General features: G+C 42.7%; 1 pseudogene; it reads left to right on the top strand.

The window, feature by feature from the left end:
• Nucleotides 1-2662: 2662 nt before the first annotated feature.
• Nucleotides 2663-3362, top strand: LOC143596201 (pleckstrin homology domain-containing protein 1 pseudogene; annotated as a pseudogene).
• The last annotated feature ends 15829 nt before the right edge of the window (nucleotides 3363-19191 follow it).

Below are 19191 nucleotides of genomic sequence, written 5' to 3'. Positions count from 1 at the left end.
GATGCATTATAATATAAACAAGGGTTATGACCCGCTCGTTGCTGCGCGTTGTAGATCTTGGTGTCATTTCAATGAGGGTGCCACAAATTTAAAAGGAAGTTATTTACTGCATATGGAGTTTAGTAGTTACAGCCATTGTTTGAAAACAATTTACAGACTAATAATTTGTGGCCCAAGATATTGTATATGCATCGTCACTACGTTGAATTCGAATTGTTGATGAGATTCGAAGGAATCAGAAAGATAACCACCGCGAATGTGTACCTGGGCTGGATTACCTGACCAAAATAATAGTTGGTTAGGTTGTAGTTGTTAGGAACAGTATTCATAAATATTAGTGAATATGCATTTAGTATGATTTCTGCATATTACCTTTCATAATTTTAATTTACATTGCAAAGAAATTGTAAACATGCATGTATAAAACTTAAGCATTAAATTATGAAAGTCAAAGCTAAAGATTTTGGCAGAAATCAATAGTGTTGGCCGAATCTGACACGGGTCTGGTCATCCGCAACTTCTACCGACCAATGTATTTGTCACTATTGTGGTTTTCACAGGAGTGCCGGTTTGGATTTTTCCTTATTATCAAATTTTGGCATCGAGATCCATTTTATTAGGCTTTTAAGACATGCAATTAGTTTGTTCTGACCCAAACATAAGTTTTTATTGATTTTGAGTTTCGCTAACGGGTCAAATTTCATGTAGAAATAAAACCTAACCCAGATTTACCTGTTCACATTTACAAACGTAAACGTACATGTTCAGGTCATGTTCGGAATCATTTCATGTTTTAGAGTTCATGTCTAGTTGGACTTGCTAACCAGCGAACACGACTTGTTTAACTCCCCAACTATTAACACCTCAAAGAAAAAATTGGCAGCTCAAGCAGGTTGTGTTCGGGTCAGATCGCGCAACAGGTCCTGTTCGGGTTCATTTCAGGTTCAGGTTGTGCACTTATAGGTGTATATAACTAACTATTAACCAAACACATCTCGACATGAACACGTCTATGGGTATAAACATACACTATATAACCACTATAACATAAAATGGAATATAGAAAACTGTACTTTGTGTGTGGCGCGTTAGTATTGCCTTCAACACAACTTAAATTTTCATAAACCTTGCATTGAGTTTTGTTGATATCAAGATGTTGATCTGACTAAGATCGAAAAGATTAATTATTGGCGTAAGGGTCACGTCTCAAAATAATAATAAAAAAAAGAATACTCATCAATATTGTTATTTTGAGCTTCACTTCACTTGACTTATGTAATGGTCAACATAAATGCAACACATAGGCATATCTCTGATAAGTCATAACATAAATGGATATACGACCACTCCACTCCTGGTTAACAAAAATAACTCTTTTTCTTTATCAATCAAACTAATAAAAACATAAAGATGTTGATAAGTAAAACAACTATCAAAACATCTAATAGACACCAACGAATATTACCTGCCTAAAAAACAACAAAAAACTTTTTAACAAAATTTTGACAGATTCAAATACTCTAATAAAAATAGCATACAATCATTAATCTATACAGCACAAGGATTATAAAAATTGGCACTCTATTGGCACTCTAAACTAACCTCAACTACAACTATTGTGACTGCACGTATATAACTTAATACGTGTGTGTTGAGGATAAGAGATGGAAACATACTGTGTGACTGAGGTGAATGGGATTTCATGAATAGTGAATCAGTGAGACGGACAATAAAATGGTTTTTTAATATTTATATAATACACAATAACGATGTTTTCTAATGCTTAGTATATGAAACTTGCACTCGAGCTCGTTGAGTTAAATCTTGGTTTAAGATCGAAGTCGAGTTTGAGCTCAAGCTTTAAATTAACTCAAGAGTTTTGCAAAATCGATTTCAAGTATAACTTTAAAAAAGTCGACCTAAATAACTTGACTTATCTACACTTGAGATGGACAAATAAACCGGTTAACCAAACTGACCTGAAAATCTAACCGGAACCGTACAGGTTTGAAACCGATTATGTAGAAACCAGTTTGGTACCGATTGAAACCGTAGATTCGGAACCGGTTTGTAATTTTCTTCACCAAAACCGGTTCCAAACAGGTTAACCAAACCGAACCGGTCAAAACCCAAACCAAAACCGAAACAGAAACCGATCGTAGCCCAGTTAACAAATCGATTTCAACCCGAACCGAAATCGATTTGTGCACCTCTAATCTACACCGATCAAAACGTATATGAATCATACATAGTGCAAACGAGCCGAGCCCGAGCTCAGCTCATTTCGAGCTCTATTTTCAAAGCTCAAGCTCAGCTCGTGAGTAGATCTTCAAGATCGAGCTCGGCTCGTTTATTATGTACCAATTATTTTTTATTAATTATAATGATTTTAGATACTTTTTTCTACTACAATTTTATGTATAAAATAATATATATTTATTTTTTCATAACATTATACATATTAATTAACAATAATAATTATTATTATATATACATAAATGATAGTCTCGTGAGTCAGCTCAATCTTGATAAATGAAACTCGAGCTCGTTTAAACTCGACTCGATCAAGCTTTTTAACAAGCCGATCTCGACTAACTCGGCTCGTTTTTCACCGTTAATCATAAATATAGAGACCAAACATATTATTCCCTCTTCTCTTTTCTTTTCTTTTCTTTTAATAATGTATCACACATAATCAACCCAACTCTTGTTTCCATCGGACTCCCAATCTATCACAACTAATTCATCAATCAATAATCAATCTGAATGGCCAGCCTATGGCGAGCCGTGATGGGCGAGTCACCACCCAACCCGGACGACTACGACGGAATCGAGTACTGGTCAAACCCCGAGCGCACCGGCTGGCTCACCAAGCAAGGCGAGTACATCAAAACCTGGCGCCGCCGCTGGTTCGTCCTCAAACAAGGCAAACTCTTCTGGTTCAAGGACGCCATCGTCACTCGTGGATCTAGGCCACGTGGCGTCATACCAGTCGCCACCTGTCTCACCGTCAAAGGAGCCGAAGACGTTATTAATAAACAGTTCGCGTTTGAGCTGTCCACTCGATCGGACACCATGTTCTTCATTGCGGATTCGGAGAAAGAGAAGGAGGATTGGATTAATTCCATCGGACGCTCGATTGTGCAGCACTCGAGGTCAGTTACTGCTAATGAGATCGTTGATTACGATAGTAATAATAATAATAATAATAGGTGATTTTATTGTTATTGTTATTATTGTTATTATTACTTTCTGGTTTTTGTGAGCGTACTTGTATAATCTGGTATTGTGAGCTTTTGGTTTGTTTGGTTGTGAATCTAATTACTGCTATAATTATAATGATTTCGTTGTTGATTTGATAATCGAGGTGTTGAATTTGCCGATTTGGCTGTTTTGTGTCGGTAAAGGTTGAAATTAGGGATTTTTTATATGATTGATGATCCAGATCATATTGCTTACAGAAGCTGCAGTTATTAATTTTAGTTATATTGCTTTTTTATTGAGTTAGAATATGTACAAACTCTTTTAAACGATCAATTAAAGGGCTTTCTGCGCAGTTTGTTGCCTAGTTGCCTTCTGTATCTGTGTAAACACTATCTTTTAGCAGTGTTGTAAAACTCGCTAGGCGACCGACCCCCTAGTAGGGAGTATTCGGAGTAGTCGGGGAGTACTCCGCTTGTACTCGGACATGATAAATATATCATAAAATAATTATTGGATATTATATATATGTTAAGACAAACATAATTCATGTCAAAATAAGCATAATTTATATGAAAAAGAAACATAATTCAAAAAATTCATGTTTTCTTGTTATTTTTAATTTTTTACTAAAAAAAGTAAAAAAAAAATTGGTGGCCGAGTTGACCTTGGAGGCCAAGTACTCCGACTTTTGACCGAGTAATGGTGGCCGAGTTGGGAAAAGGCGGCAAGGTTGATGTCCGAGGACCTTTGAATCGCCGATTCCAAGGCTTTGGAATCCGACTTTTACAACACTGCTTTTTAGTGAAACATAATTTTTATGATTAGCGGTAATAGGAATGCAAGCAGTAAATCCTGACCAAATTTGAATATCTTGTTAGTAAAATGATCGATTTTCACTGTTGTTTTGCATTCTATGAATGCATCAGTTGAGTTTCCACATTGGAAATTCACTGATTTTGTAATAAGAGATCTGATTTTGTGTGATTCATGTGGTCCATTTTGATATCAAATTAGGCTGTTTGATGACACATGTCCTAAAGTTTCAATAGCTGTACTGCTGTAATAGTGCTACATAATGTGATTTCTTTTGGATCTTATCCTAAAAGAATCACACTCTGTGGTGGTTATGCTTTTGTATATCTTCAATCAAGTGGGAATCACAATAATAGTGTCATATTCATGGTCAATGGAATATGGTAGTGACCATATCTTCATAATCTGTTCATACTATATTTAAAACAATGTAGTTTGGTACAAAAAAAATCAAACTTAGAAGTGTTTTAATGAAGTAGAAAGTTGCATTAACTTAGCTCCATGACGAGATATGATAGTTTGATATTTTGAGTGACTTGCGTGCATCATTTTTGTCATATTTGCTCTTGTTTAACGTAGGATTTGCGGGTTTGTTCTTGTCATAAACATTTGATAATTGATTTTCATTAATTCTTTTCGTGTGGTATACATGCTCAAGCATAATTCACTACGTGTTTTGTTGATGATAATGTGTAAGTTAAATGCTAGTTATTTGTAATTGAAAACCAAAGTGGTCAAAACAAAATTACAACAGAGGTACAGGATTGACGCCATGGATCTGCCGTACGCCAATTGTGTTGTCTCAAAACCAGAGAATTCTGATCAAAAGGATCCACGGTTGATGAGGTTCAAGTAAAAACTCAAGATACACTGTTCATATGCACTGTACAGCCATAAATCTTAAGATTGAATCAATGCAAATAATTTAAGTCAAACTTAAAAAATGATATGGAGATGAACTGTCCAACCATAAATCTTAATATTGAATCAATGCAAATAATTTAAGTCAAACTTCAAAAATATTTTTTATAAATCTAAGTTTCTAAAAATATGATACAAAATTCATTTGGAAGAGAATGTTCTTCAAGTTTTAAAATTTTGAAGTCGGTGGTGGTTTGATCAAATGGGAGGTGACCATGAATTTTTTTAGCTTATTGAAAAAGATGCATTGCGTTTTGAGCATGGTCATTTTCTCATTTTTGTGGGTAAAATTTCGCTCTTTGCAACCAACTTAATTTGGGATTTTAGACCATAGGGCTTAGATAAATGATGAGCGGGCTGACTAAAACATCAAAGTTGATCTTCAAAAGGTTAGTCTCAGGGGATGTAATGATGACGATAACATATGGTATAAGCGCCGTTTATTAAATTAAAACCGAGAGAGTGGGTAAAGTACCTCTTGACACAAGACGAATAACCGTTTATTAAATCAAAACCAAGGAGAGAGTGGGTAAAGTATCTCTTGACACTAGACAAAGGATGAAATGCTCGTAACCGACTATTTATCTCTAATGTGGAGTGTATAAATGGATTTTAAGTGTGGGTATGTGATACTGAAGATGAAAATTTTATTCAATCAACATAAGAATAGTTTTTATGGATTATATGTTATTGGAAAGTGTTACAAAACGAGTAGTAGTCACCCCTTTTAAACTTCTCACTAGAAAAGTAATCATCACAGTTGTATTCTCACTTCTCAGTTCTCACCCTTACAAATCTCATATGATTATAATATGATAGATGGTTCTCCTTCACCAAGTATGGGTGATAAAACAAAATATTACCACGAATTGGTCACACACTTTTCCCTTGATGTCTTTACACTTGTGTATCTTGACAATTATGTTGAATTTATAGAAACAGTCGATGATACGAAAAATCTTTCAAATTTCAAAAGTGCAAGGGATAGGTTGAAAAGGTCAAAATGGGATGCTCAAACACCCGATGAGAAAAGAGAAAAGACAAACAAAAACAATCCATACGAAGGTTGGTTGAGATCCATGGCAGGATCGTGTATCGTCTGGACCTCTTCTGTCATGTTAAGGCTATGTGTAGTGGGCTACAAATCTGGGCGAAAAGGGGCTTGGACACCGCCCTCCTAGGCTACAAAAGGGGCGAAATGTGTGGGGGTGGGGGTGGGCGACAAATTCTTGTCCAGGGTTGTGTTTTGGGATATATTATTATTATAATAATAAGTTGTGTGATATATATATATATATACACTAGCTTTTGAACCCTCGTTATACGGGATTTGTCAAATAATAAAAATAAAAAGATCCATTATCTAAAAGAAATGAACAGAATTATAGGTTAAAAGAAGATAAAATATATAGTATAAACAATAAGAAGTCTAAAATCTCAAATTTACAAATTTGATTTTTTAATGTACGACATTTGCAAAAATTGTTTTGACCAATTACCCATGGATAACATTGATAAATGAGATGAGAGATTAGAGAATTAAAAGAGAAATTATAACCCATTTCTCAAAACTGTTTTGTCCCATGACCCATGGATATGTAGGATAAATAGGATGAGAAATTAGAGAATTGGAAATGAAATTATAACCCATTTGCCAAAATTGTTTTGGCCCATGACCAATAGATAGTTAAAATGAATGAGATGATCAATTAGAGAATTATAAAGGAAATTATAACTCATTTGTCAATATGGTTTTGCTCCATAACCCATGGATAAGTAGGATGAATGAGAAGAGAGATTATGCATAAAATGAATGTAAGATTGTCATATCATCCTCATTATTTTCTTTTATTAGTATAGTTAGATTAGATGTATGTATGTATGTATGTATAATGGGCTACAACACCATTACACCCTAAAACAAAAACCCACCCTTTGTTGACTGGTCGCCACATGACGCAAAACACCCCATTTTGTAACTCATCCACTACACATAGCCTAACATGTCTCGAAAACATATGCGCTTAGAAATATCTAAAATATTGATTTTGACTCTTTAAATATTTTTTTTAACAACTCTTTAAGCATTATTTAATTTCCACAAAATAAGATAATTTTGGTTCGATAATGTTTTAGGTATAAAGAGAATTTTTTTTGAGTAAACTATCAAAATCATCCTTGAGATTTAGTCACTTTTACGACTTTCATCCACAGAATTTTTTTTGCAATTGTACTCTTTAGGTTTCCCAATTGCTAACTCCGTACGTCTTTTAACGTTAGATGAGGAGCAAATTTGTCTTTTAAGTCTATTTAATATTTTATTCGACTTTAAAACCCCATAAACTTCTTCTTTCCCATAAACCCGTCACCACCATCAAACCCATCTTGAATAACTATCTTCGTCGTTGATCTTCTCCAATTGAAGCCACAACCACCTTCGATAGATGGGAGTGTTAAACGTGGATTGTAGTGACGAGGTGGAGGCCGGTTGATAAGGTGGATACAATTTAATATTTCTTTAATTTTTATTAAGGTGGAGACAATTTAATATTTACGTGTTAATGTTGAAAATAGATATAGTTATTGATTTGGATGGCATTGGCAACAATCGGTAAACCTAAAGGGTCTGATTGCAAAAGCAAAAAAGAAAAGGAAAAAAAAAACTTTTTAGACGAATTTTGAAGAAGTGACCAAAACTCAGGATAATTTTAACAGTTTACTCTAATTTTAAAAGTGTAATATACATATTAAGCCGTTTTTCTTCTTGTAAACCCATTTACAATTTGTTTCTTTACACTTTAAAAGATTATTATCCATTTTGTTTTGTTTAAACAAAATGGTTTGACTTGTTTTGATTTTGAGATTACTCTTCTTATATATGGTATTATGGTAACACAATATTCATTTCTCGTTGTTGAAGGCGTGGTTAAGGTAGTTGTTTCAAATATGATACGATTGATGCACGATACATAATGACATAAACGGTGGGCTTCCTTTCAACATGGCTTTGTTGAATGTTGATTTGAACTTGTAAAATCATTAAGCGGTACGATACTATGGTCCTTCCATATAGTGTGACCATACCAACGATCGTAAACATAAGACTTTAACATGATTTGGTTAATGTTGAACGTTAATTTGATGTCGGTTCATGGTCTGATCATGGACCACGAGACAAATGGTCATATACTCATATAGATTAAATAGTTATTTTTTCGACCTTTAAGACATAAAACTTTGTTTTTAGTATAACTGAGTTTGCAATTCAAAAGGAGGCTATGACACGCTTGTTGCCCGATTATCTGTCAATGAGTCATAATCTTCTTACTTTGAGCAATACAAGTAATAAATGGGGGGAAAATATTAATTTGGAAGGCTTAAAACGTGAACTTCAAATTCTAGTTTATTAAATCATAAATATTTTATCTATAATTAATTAACGATGCTACTTTTTTAGACATAATATTTTCATTGGGTCGTTGTCTTCACGTTTTTCACGTTTTTGGCCTTTGGGGTTGTGAAATGTTAACATAGTTTTCTATTTAGTAGTATTCAATTTGGAATATGCATATGCGTATTCATTTAAAAAAACAAAAAACATGTTTAATAGATAAATCAAAATCATAAATATAAATAATTGTCACCAAAAACTTATCTTACTAAACCACCAAATTTTATTAATTAATAAATAAAACATTAAACTAAGAAGACGCTAAACTACTTGTAAACACGAAAGCAACCCGCCAAAACATAATATAACACATTTTTAGTTACATGTATTCTGAAGAAACACTAAGTGAACCCTGGGCAGATTATAGATAATCTGGGGGTTAAGTAATGTTTCCCACGAGGATGAGGTCCAGCAGAGAAGGTTGTTCTTCAGGGGACCTGCAAAACAGACACCGTAAGCTCGTCACTGAGAAGGGGGGGGGGGGTTCCTCCTTGTGACCACCCTCCGGCGTGAGAATCAGACTAGATTGCTCTGAATATAAGTGTATATTAAGAGATTGCTAGATAAGATTGAGATATCAGATGATGTCCTTACCATTCCAAGGTGTTGGAGTATTTATAGCCGAAGGTAGGTTTCCTAGAAGGTACAGCCGGCTGAATAATGTTCCTGTTCTACCAACAGTGGACTACGCACAGGCCATGCTGGTTGGTGGATAGGCTACGGCCAACAGTAACAAGGTCGGCTGTACACTGTTCCTTTACTGCCGGCTACGCACTGTTCCACCAACTGTAGGCTGCGCACGTCCCATTGTAAGGGTTGGTGAGTAGGCAGCGGCTAATAGTGAAACAGTACTAGAGGGTGCTCCTCCTCGTACTGTTGTCGGTGAGCTGTCACCCTGTGATTGGTTCACGGGCTGTTCTGGTCAAATCGTCTTCTGCCCATACCTTAGTAGGTATAGTACAAAAGATCTTCCAGAAGCATACGGACTGGCTCATTTAGGCGGGAGAATTCCCGCCTTGCTCATTCCTTCATGTGACTACTGAAGTAGCTAGTGCCTTGTGCGTGTAGCCTTGCTGTTAGTGCGGGTAGCCTTCCCTGATGGCTTGTATCCGCAACTGCGGGAACAGGCGGGGTACTTCACCATTGGGAGGCTTTCCCTGCGGGTACAGCTGGCGTACTGCGCGTAAGGTTCTTTGAGCATGGTGGGTCCTGCGGGAGCGGTTGGTCGTTGCGCAGACGTCCCTGTTCAAGGTGAGTCTTGCGGGTCCAACTGGGCTCTGCTGGGACCTACCTCTTCAGGTCCCCCCAGTCCAATGTTCTTCTCATGAATTATTAATAAGTGAGGTGAACTTTTGGACTTACCAAGGGGTTTTGAAAAGGGTTTAGTTTTTAGGTTTTCCGTGGTGATTCTTCCCGCGGTTTTCCTGATGTCACGCAGAAATTCCCGACTTTTCTGCTTGATCTTTGGGTATGAAGCGGGTAGGTTTGTAACCTCCTCGCAAGTCAGGAGCGTTGAGTCCCACTTGTGTGGATTCTCCATGGGGTTTTGGTAGTTTTCAACATACTGATCAACTATGCTAAAACCACCAATTCCATCTTGGAGTTTCAAACAATATAGTTCTCGACGTTCCCGTTACGCGGGGATGTTATTCCCGTTTCCGCAGGCATGGCCCAGAAGATCCTTCTTGGTTTGAATTCCCTGCAGAGTGCTAAGTATGTGAAGGGTTTTGCCTTGACACTGTACCCGCACTCGTCTTATGGTTACTTTACTTCCAAGGTATTCCTGGCGTCAATTCCCTGCGGGTGCTAAGTATGTGAAGGGTTTTGCCTTGACACTGTACCCGCACCCGTCTTATGGTTACTTGGTTGCCAAGGTATTCCTGGCGTCAATTCCCTGCGGGTGCTAAGTATGTGAAGGGTTTTGCCTTGACACTGTACCCGCACCCGTCTTATGGTTACTTGGTTGCCAAGGTAAGGGGTATTTTCCCGCTTACTTTTGAATCTTTTTGAATTTTGAAATTCGAAGAGTTGGTGAAAGGATAAGAACAGTCCAAACCTCTGAAACGTCGTGCGACGGTTTCTTCTGACTGTGTCAGGACGTGCAGGAAGTTATGGTAACGTGACAGTACCTGGTCATTCCAGTCGCTTTTTCAGGCGCGTGGGCCCGTTTTTTCGGGCGCGTGGCCGCGAAATTAATGGTATGCGTCCTTTCAACAGCTGTTGCCAGCTTGCTTTTTGCCACGTGTCATAGTTTCATTGCACCTTCGATTTCTCTCTCCTCCGCATTAATTGCGATTAGTATATAGGGGGAGAGGGTTCTTTGTAATTCACACTTTCACTTTTCTCTTCATCTTCCGAACGATTTCCGGTGAATACTCAACTTTCCAGTCGAGCCTTTTCTCGAAATCGTTTTCTTTCATCTGCAAGATGTCGTCTCGTGATCTCGAGTCTACAGCCGACGACAAGAGTACTGCTGGCGAGTGCCAGTGTGCTTTGCCTGTCGATCTATACCAGTACGTCGTCAGGAAGTTCATGCTCGAGTCTCTCGAGCCTGAGTTTCCTGAACCCCATCAGACCGTGTACGATGCCCCCAGAGGCAAGATCGGGGTATATGCTGCATTCTTTGTTTATGGGAATCTTAGGTTCCCATTGACAAAGTTTGTTTACCGTGTCCTGGAGAGGCACGGTGTGCACCTGACCGAGGTGCACCCGATGGCGATTGCCAAGATCCGGCACTTCGAGTGGGTGTGCCGGATTCTGGGCGTTGAGCCCTATGTTGACCGCCTGATGACCTTCTACACTTGGAGGTGCATCCAGGGGTGGTATACATTGATAACCCGGATTAAGGGTTTAAAGATCTGCGCAACCGAGCGCAGCCTTCGCTCGTGGAAGCGGGAGTTCTTCTACATATCCGCTCGCGCCATCCCCCTTGCCATGAAATTCAAGAACGGGCAAGGACTTCCCAGCCTTCACGCCTCCAACTACGAGGAGGCGGAATGGTTTTCGAAGATATCCCGAGTCCAATCTCCGGTTTACCGGTTTGCAGAGTCCGGGATGGTGATGCTGGGGATGAGCCGTGTGTGGAAGGAGGCTGATGCGCGAAAGATTCCGATCGTCCTCGAATACGGTTCGAACTCTGTTCCTTACGGTATGCTTTGTTTCTTTTTGTTGATTCTGAATTTCTTCTAACTTTTTTCCTGTTTATTTCAGAGGGGAACGACTTGCAGTCGCTCCTGAACCCGCGGGAGGCTGACGGTCCCGCACGGATGGGTACTCGCGCTCTAGATGAGAACGAGTTGCCCATCCTAGAACAAACGGCGGATCGGTTCGTGGAGGTCTACCCGCTAGGCCATGAGATCCTGAGCGCCAGGCGGCCAGGTAAGGCGCTATTCAACCCTCGACCCCTCAATGTTGAAACCTCTGCTGGAATTCCTCTAATCGTATGTTCTGATGAGGAATCCGCAGATGGTCCTCCGTTGGTGCGGAAGAAGAAGGCTGCCGGCGGGAAGGGGAAGGGGAAGGTGGCCTCCACTGCCGATCCGGTGCCTCGGTCTGATTCGGAGACCGAGAGCGAAGAGGTGGCGGGGAATCCCGGTGGTGATAAGACCACCGCTCCGGAGGCTGCGACTGTCACCTCCGGAGAGCCCAAGAAGACGACGGTGATCGGCGCAAAGAGGCCGGCTCCATCGGGTTCGTCCCCGCCTCTCCGTACCTTTAGGCTCAAGAAAACCCGTAAGTACAAACTTCCTTTCTTTAACTTCTTAGCTTTATCATTAACACTTATCTTCTTTACGCAGGCGTGGATGTTGACGCATTCTAGGGTGGAGCGCAGAGGAGTACCTCTCCGCCAATGACGGTAGGCTTGGTCAGCCTACCTGAGGCGACGACCCAGGCGCCTGCGCCTGCTTCCGCTGGTTTAGTTGCTCACTCCTTTGAGCCGACTGTTCCAGCTGTGATGACGTCACCGCCGGCTGTGAGTGCTATTTTTACAGCATCTTTCACCGAGCCGGCGGTTACTATTGCTGCGGATTCCGCAGCGGCGGCCGCTACCATGCCTCCTCCGTCATCGGCAACGACGGCCGATCCTTCAGGTATGCATGGGGCATATCGCCAAACTCTGCCACCTTCCCATCTGCCTGACCTCTTGGATGGATTTCCCTTGGGTTCAGGTGATGGGTTCGGCGGCTATCGGCCTGTTATTGACCCTACAGGTGCGTAGGGTTCTTTTGGCCTATTTAAAATTTTTCAATCATCTTTTCCTAACTGCTCTTTGTTTTTTGCAGTGTCGGATTCCAATTAAGTGTATGTTCCACGATGGAACATTCGCCGAGGAACAACCCTTCGCACACCTGTGGAGTGCGTGGAGTGGGCTCGTCACGCTGCTCCCAGTGGTGCGTTGGGGGAAGCCATGGCTAGCTACCAGGAGGGTAGGCTAAGCAATGAGCTTCGGGTTCTCCTGGCCCGGATGCAGCCGCGCGTCGAGCTGCTTTGTCGTGAAAACGACAAGTTAAAGGCAGCTCGCCTTCAGGAAGTAGCTCAGGCGCGGGCTGTTCGGGAGGAGAATAGGAGGCTTTCCGCCGCGGCGGCGGAGAAGGAGAAGGCGTTCAAGGCCCTTGAAGTTGAGGTTCAGGCCCGTCTTGAGGCTCGCTCCAAGGCTGCCCAAGCTGTTAATGAACAGCTTCGGCTGGCCAAGGAGACTGCTAGGAACTCGACTGAAACGGCCACCAAGGCTGAAGCTGTTGCTGAGCCTCTACGCCTGGAGAATGAAGAGCTTAAAGCCAAATTAGAGGCTCTCCAGCAGGCTCATGATGCCTTGGCGATGGAGGACGCTAAGAAGCTTCAAGAAATCCTGGACCAGAGGGGGGTGCTTGACCATACCGAGCGTAAGCTAAAGGGCGTCGAAGAGGCTGCGGCTAAAGATGTGTTGCTTGCCAACCTCAACAAGAGTGAAGCCGAACGCGCCCGTAACGAAGCTCAAGCAGCCCTCCAAGAAGCTCTGGTTGCCAAGGAATGGCTTCTTCGAGAAGCGTTGTCTCAGGTATGTTTAGCTTCATGTCTTCACGCTTTCCTTTGTAAATAAAAAAGGTTCTGATACTTGTATTTTTTCTTTGTAGGTTGTGCATCGGGTCTTCTCAGAGACGTCTTATGACGATGCTATGAGCGCAGCCCTCAACGCTTCTCATGAGGATGGGGAAAATGCCGGCTTCCTGCTTGGTCTAGGGTTCGTTGAGAAAGGCATCCCGCCTTCCAACTTCCCTTTGTATGATGTGGATACTGAAGCTATTTACGACCAAGCAGTGAACCAGTATGCCGCCTTCCCGCATCCGGTGGTGGGGAAGGTGAACGAAGTCGCTGCTGCTGATGATGGGCTAGCTATTCTTAAAGCCTTCCTTGAACCACCACGCTCTACTGATGGAGCGGGTCCAAGTGGAAGTGGTCCTGAAGCTTGATTCTGAAGATCCCTTTCCACCATTAGCGTAGATTTTTGCTTTTGTATAGCTCTTTGTAATATTTGAATTTGATGGAATAAAGATTGTGTTAGTTCTTTGCCTTGTTTATTTTATGCTTGTTTTGATCTAACTTAGTAATCTCTAGTACTTAGATAAGTTAACTTTTTAACGTGGCAAATTATAAGTTTGTTTCGCCTCCTCTTTCATGATTGTGCGGGTATGACCGTCACTTACACTTAGTAGGATGGCTTAACTTTACTTATATCCGACCTGCGTGGAAGTTTTCCTCATCTTTTCATTTGAAATTTTCTAAGTGTTCAGAATAAGTTAACCTTTGAACGTGGTAGATGATAGGTTGAAGTTTTGCTTCCTTGTTCGTGATTGTGCGGGTAAGACCGTCACTTGCACTTACAAGGATGGCTAAACTTTACTTACATCTGACCTGCGTGTAGGTTTTCCTTAAAACTTGAAATTTTTACCGTGTGTTTATGCGGGTTTTGCCGCCTTCCACACGTAACGACTTACTTCTTCCCCTATTTATGCGGTGAATACCGGCACATTAGTGTGGGAAGTTCATAAGTATAAAGGTAAGGCTATTAACACATTGTGAAAGGAGAATCATTTCCATTAGAAGTGGCTCTAGGCCTTTTCTTTACAAGTTTGGAATTGATCTACATATAACATTTGCGTAATTGAGCTCCATTCCATGTTCTTGGGATGGGAGTGCCATCGAGCCTTTCGAGCATGTATGCGCCCTTTCCCAGGACTTCTTTGATAATGTATGGCCCTTCCCAGACCGGGGCCAGCTTTCCTGGGCGTTCTTGATTCGAAGCCTCGTTGTTACGCAGTATGTAGTCTCCTACTTTGAAGTGGCAGAGTTTTACCCGCGTGTTGTAGTACTTTTGCATTTGTCGCTTGTAGTTCTCTTCATGCACTGCGGCTAAGTCTCTGCGTTCCTCGGTTAGCATAAGGTCCAACCGTCTTTCCGCATCATTGTCTTCTGGCTGAATCAAGACCCTTGGTGAAGGTAAACCAATTTCGACCGGGACCATGGCTTCAGTGCCATAAGTGAGGCTGAACGGGGTTTCTCCCGTACTGGCCTTCTTCAGCGTTCTGTTTGCCCAAAGGACGTGCGGAAGCTCGTCCACCCAGCCGGATCTGTGTTCCGAGAGTCTTTTCTTGATGCCTTCGACGATGCTCTTATTTGCTCTTTCCACCTCACCATTACCTTGCGGGTGTGCCACTGAGGTAAAGGTGTGGGTGATTTGAAGTTCTTTCAGCCACTGTTGTAGCTTCTTGTCAGCAAAGTTGGTGCCGTTATCGCTCACCAAATTCTGTGGAAGTCCAAAACGACAAATAATAAATTCCCAAATAAATTTTTTGATATGTTTTGCGGTTGTTTGGGCTAAGGGTTTCGCTTCTATCCACTTGGTGAAGTAGTCGATGGCTAACACTAGGAACTGAACATTTCCTGCTGCTGTAGGAAATGGGCCTGTCACATCGACGGCCCACTTCTGAAATGGCCATGAAGAAGTGACTGGAACAAGTTCATTCTTTGGGCGGTGCGTGTTGGGTGCGTAAAGCTGGCAAGACCTGCATTTTCTGATGTATGCCAGCGCATCCGTATGCATCCCCGGCCAAAAGTATCCCGCGTTGTTTAGCTTAGCTACAACAGCGCGGGGACCTGCGTGTACTCCACAGATGCCTTCGTGTACTTCCCTTAGGAGGTAGTCAGCATCTTGGTTGTCCACGCATCTTAAGAGTGGGCCAAGAAAGTTACGTCTGTAAAGGATGTCATCGATGAGTTGATAATTCAGTGCTTTACAGCGTAGTTTTCTTGCCTGTGTTTTTGACTCTGGTAGTGTACCTGCCGCAAGGTATTTTATTATTGGTGTCATCCACGTTTCCGTGCCGGTTTGGATGACACAAATTTCCTTGTGCGGGACCGAAGGTGCCTCGAGGAGTTCAATGCGGATATCCTTTCCTAAGTGGGTGAAGGCTAATGATGCAAGCTTGCTTAACGCATCCGCAGATTTGTTTTCACTTCGCTTGACGTGTATGACTTTGCAGTCGTTGAAATCGCGCATAAGGGATTTTGCTTGTGCGAGGTACAGGGCCATTGTGTCGTTCACGGCCGTGTACGTCCCGTTGATTTGACTGGCTACTAACATGGAATCCACGTGGGCTTCCAAGTTTTTCACTCCCATCTTACGCGCAATTCTCAGCCCAGCCAAGAATGCCTCATACTCGGCTTCGTTATTCGTACTTGGAAAATCCAGTCGAATAGCGTAAGTGTATTCTTGGCCTGCTGGGTTTGTTAGTTTCAGCCCTGCGCCTGAACCCTCGTTACTGGCTGCTCCATCAGTGTAGAGTCGCCAGACATCATTGATGTCTTGTGCTGGAGAGGGTTGAGCCTCTTCCTGGCACTCTTTTTCCCGCGATGCAGGCACTTCTGCAATAAAGTCGGCCAGAACCTGGCCTTTTATGGCTGGTCTTGGCTTGTACTTTATCGCGTATTCCCCCAACTCAATTGCCCATTTGGCTAGGCGTCCCGATAACTCGAGTTTGCCTAGAACGTTTGCAAGTTTGAAGTTGGAGAGAATGGTGATTGGGTGACCCTGGAAATATCGTCTTAACCTGCGTGAAGCGTGTATAAGTGCTAAAACTAATTTTTCGAGGGTAGAGTACCGGGTTTCTACGTCTGTTAGGATACGGGTGACATAATAGATTGGCATCTGGATGCCTTTTCGCTCTACTAGCAGGACTGCCCCGGTTGCTCTATCTGTTGCGGAAAGGTATAGGATTAACTCCTCTCCCGCTTTTGGTGCTGTGAGCGTTGGGAGTTCGATCAAGCGTGACCGAATCTCCTGAAAAGCTGCTTCCGCTTCTGGTGTCCAGCGGAAGTGCGTTTTCTTTAAACAGTTTCTCAACGTTGACACGAAGGGAAACGACTTATCCGCGTGGTTTGCCAAAAAGCGATTAAGTGCCACTAGTCGTCCATTCAGTGTCTGAGCCTGTTTGATGGTAGTAGGTGATTCCATTTTGATAATGGCTTCGACCTTTTCAGGGTTCGCTCTGAAGCCATCTTTAGTGACGATGACCCCCAAGAACTTCCCTTCTTCCATTCCAAATGCACACTTGCTCGGGTTGAGCTTCATGTTTATCTTCCTGAGCGTGTTGAAAGTCTCTTCGATGTCTTTCAACATCGCTTCTGGGTCAGGGCTTTTGATGACCAAGTCATCCATGTAGACTTCCAAGTTCCTCCCAATTTGGGCATGAAACTGGTTGTCCATCAGGCGTTGGTATGTGGACCCGGCATTCTTAAGTCCGAATGGCATCATTTGGTAACAAAATGTGCCATCGGGCGTCCGAAAAGCGGTTTTGTCCTGATCATCAACGGCCATGTGGATTTGATGGTACCCCTTATACGCGTCCAGGAAGCATTTAAGGCGGAACGGTGCCAACGAGTCCACCTTAAGATCAATTTCGGGTAACGGATAACAATCTTTGGGGCATGCTTTGTTCAAGTCTTTGAAATCTATGCACATGCGCCATTGTTTGTTATTCTTCGGTACCATAACGGGATTTGCAACCCAAGTTTGATATCTACTAACGCGTACGATGCCTGCGTCAAGGAGTTCCTTGACTTGGGTTCTACACGCGTTAGTTTGTTCTGGTCCCATTACTCTGCGCTTTTGTACGATCGGCGTAACAGCCGGATCGCATTTGAGCTTATGCTCTGCCTTACTTCGGGGTACACCAGTCATGTCAGCTGGTGTCCACGCGAAGATGTCAGCGTTTTTTTGTAATAAGCGCTTGAGTAAGGTGCGTGTGGGATCAACAATTGTTGGGCCAATGGAGACGGCCTGGTCAGGGTACTTGCCGTTGAAGGCCCATCTTTCTGGTTCGGTGATGGTTGGTTTAGCCATCTTTGGTTTGGGTTTAGATGAGACAGATGCGATGCATACCTGGGGAATGCCGGTGATCATCGCTACACCCTCAGCTGTTGGCCATCCCATCATGCCGTGGACTGAGGATACCACGGCGTTGAATCTTGCCATCCCGTCTCTCCCGAAGAGAATGTCGTATGTGTGGTGTGGCTTCCTCATCACGACAAAGTCCACATCTTCTGTGCGGGAGTGTTTCCCATCCGTAAGAGTGACGGGGAAAGATAGGATACCCAGGGGGGTGTTTGTGCTGCCATCAAACCCTTCCATCGAGGCGCAGATCGTTTCCAGGCGTTCCTTGTCTTCGTCATCTAGCTTGTCGAAGAACTGCCTGTACATCACCGTTGACGAGGCGCCGTTGTCAGCAAGAGTGCGAGAAGTGATGTAGTGCCCTAGCTGGCTTTTGATGACGATAGGGCCTTCTTTGCTGGGTCCTCCTGGGACTCGCGGGAAGCGCACCTCAGCTTCCTTCCACGCACATGGTTCTGGCGTTCGCCTTTTTCTTCCTCTGATCTTACCATGAACCATGTTGATGCTGATGTCCACGGGCTTTCGTCCGTTGCCTCGGTACCGGTTGTCGTTCCTTCCTCCCTTCTTGATTGATGCCACCAGGTGTGCCAGTCTTCCATCCTTGACGAATGCTTCAACAATATCCTTCAAGGATGTACACTCTTCCGTACCATGACCTTTTGTCCCGTGGAAGTCACAGGATTTGCTCTGATCCGCATTAGGTCGCTGCCGGATCATTGGAGCTTTTGGCCACGGTAGCTTTTCAGTGGCAAATATCTCCGTGACGCTTTTGGTGAGTGGCGTCCACCGGTGCTTTTGGCTTGAAGGGTGTGTGTGATTTCTTCCGCCAACAAGAGGGTGAGAGCTGGATGAGGTGTCAAAGTTTACCCTTGACTGCCAGATACCTAGCTTCCTCTTTTTGTTCTGCCGGGCGATCCGAACATTGTTCTCTCTTGTCCTCTGCATGTAGAGGTGTGTACTCTGGGGAAGATCCCTTCCCAGTTGCTTCTCCGTCTCGGCAAAGCGCTTGGCCGCCGTCATGATGGCATCCCATGTTGATGGCATGCCATCCTTACCCGTCAATGTGCGGATAAGCTCTGGGTATTCGGCGCCTTGGATGAAAGCGGCGCGAACAAGATCTTCACTTATGTTGCCGAGACTTAGCTTTTTGGAGTTGAAGCGGGTGATGAAGTCTAGTAAAGATTCATCCTCCTCTCTAACGCAGTTGAGGATCGTCCACTGTTCTTCAGTATATTTCCTCTGTTGGCTGAAGTGCTGGCTGAACTTGTTCTGAAAGTCCGCCCAGTCATATATGTGGTGGACCGGTAAACGATCGAACCATGCCCTGGCCGCTCCAACCAGAGTCATCTGGAACATATAACACCACGTGGGTTCC

Source organism: Bidens hawaiensis, unplaced genomic scaffold (assembly GCF_021521415.1).
Source record: "Bidens hawaiensis isolate Kalapana, Puna unplaced genomic scaffold, B.hawaiensis_p1.1 tig00046153_1, whole genome shotgun sequence".
Classification (NCBI taxonomy): Eukaryota; Viridiplantae; Streptophyta; class Magnoliopsida; order Asterales; family Asteraceae; genus Bidens; species Bidens hawaiensis.
The sequence above is the reverse complement of the archived record's forward strand: the minus strand, read 5'-3'. Positions and strand labels throughout refer to the sequence as shown.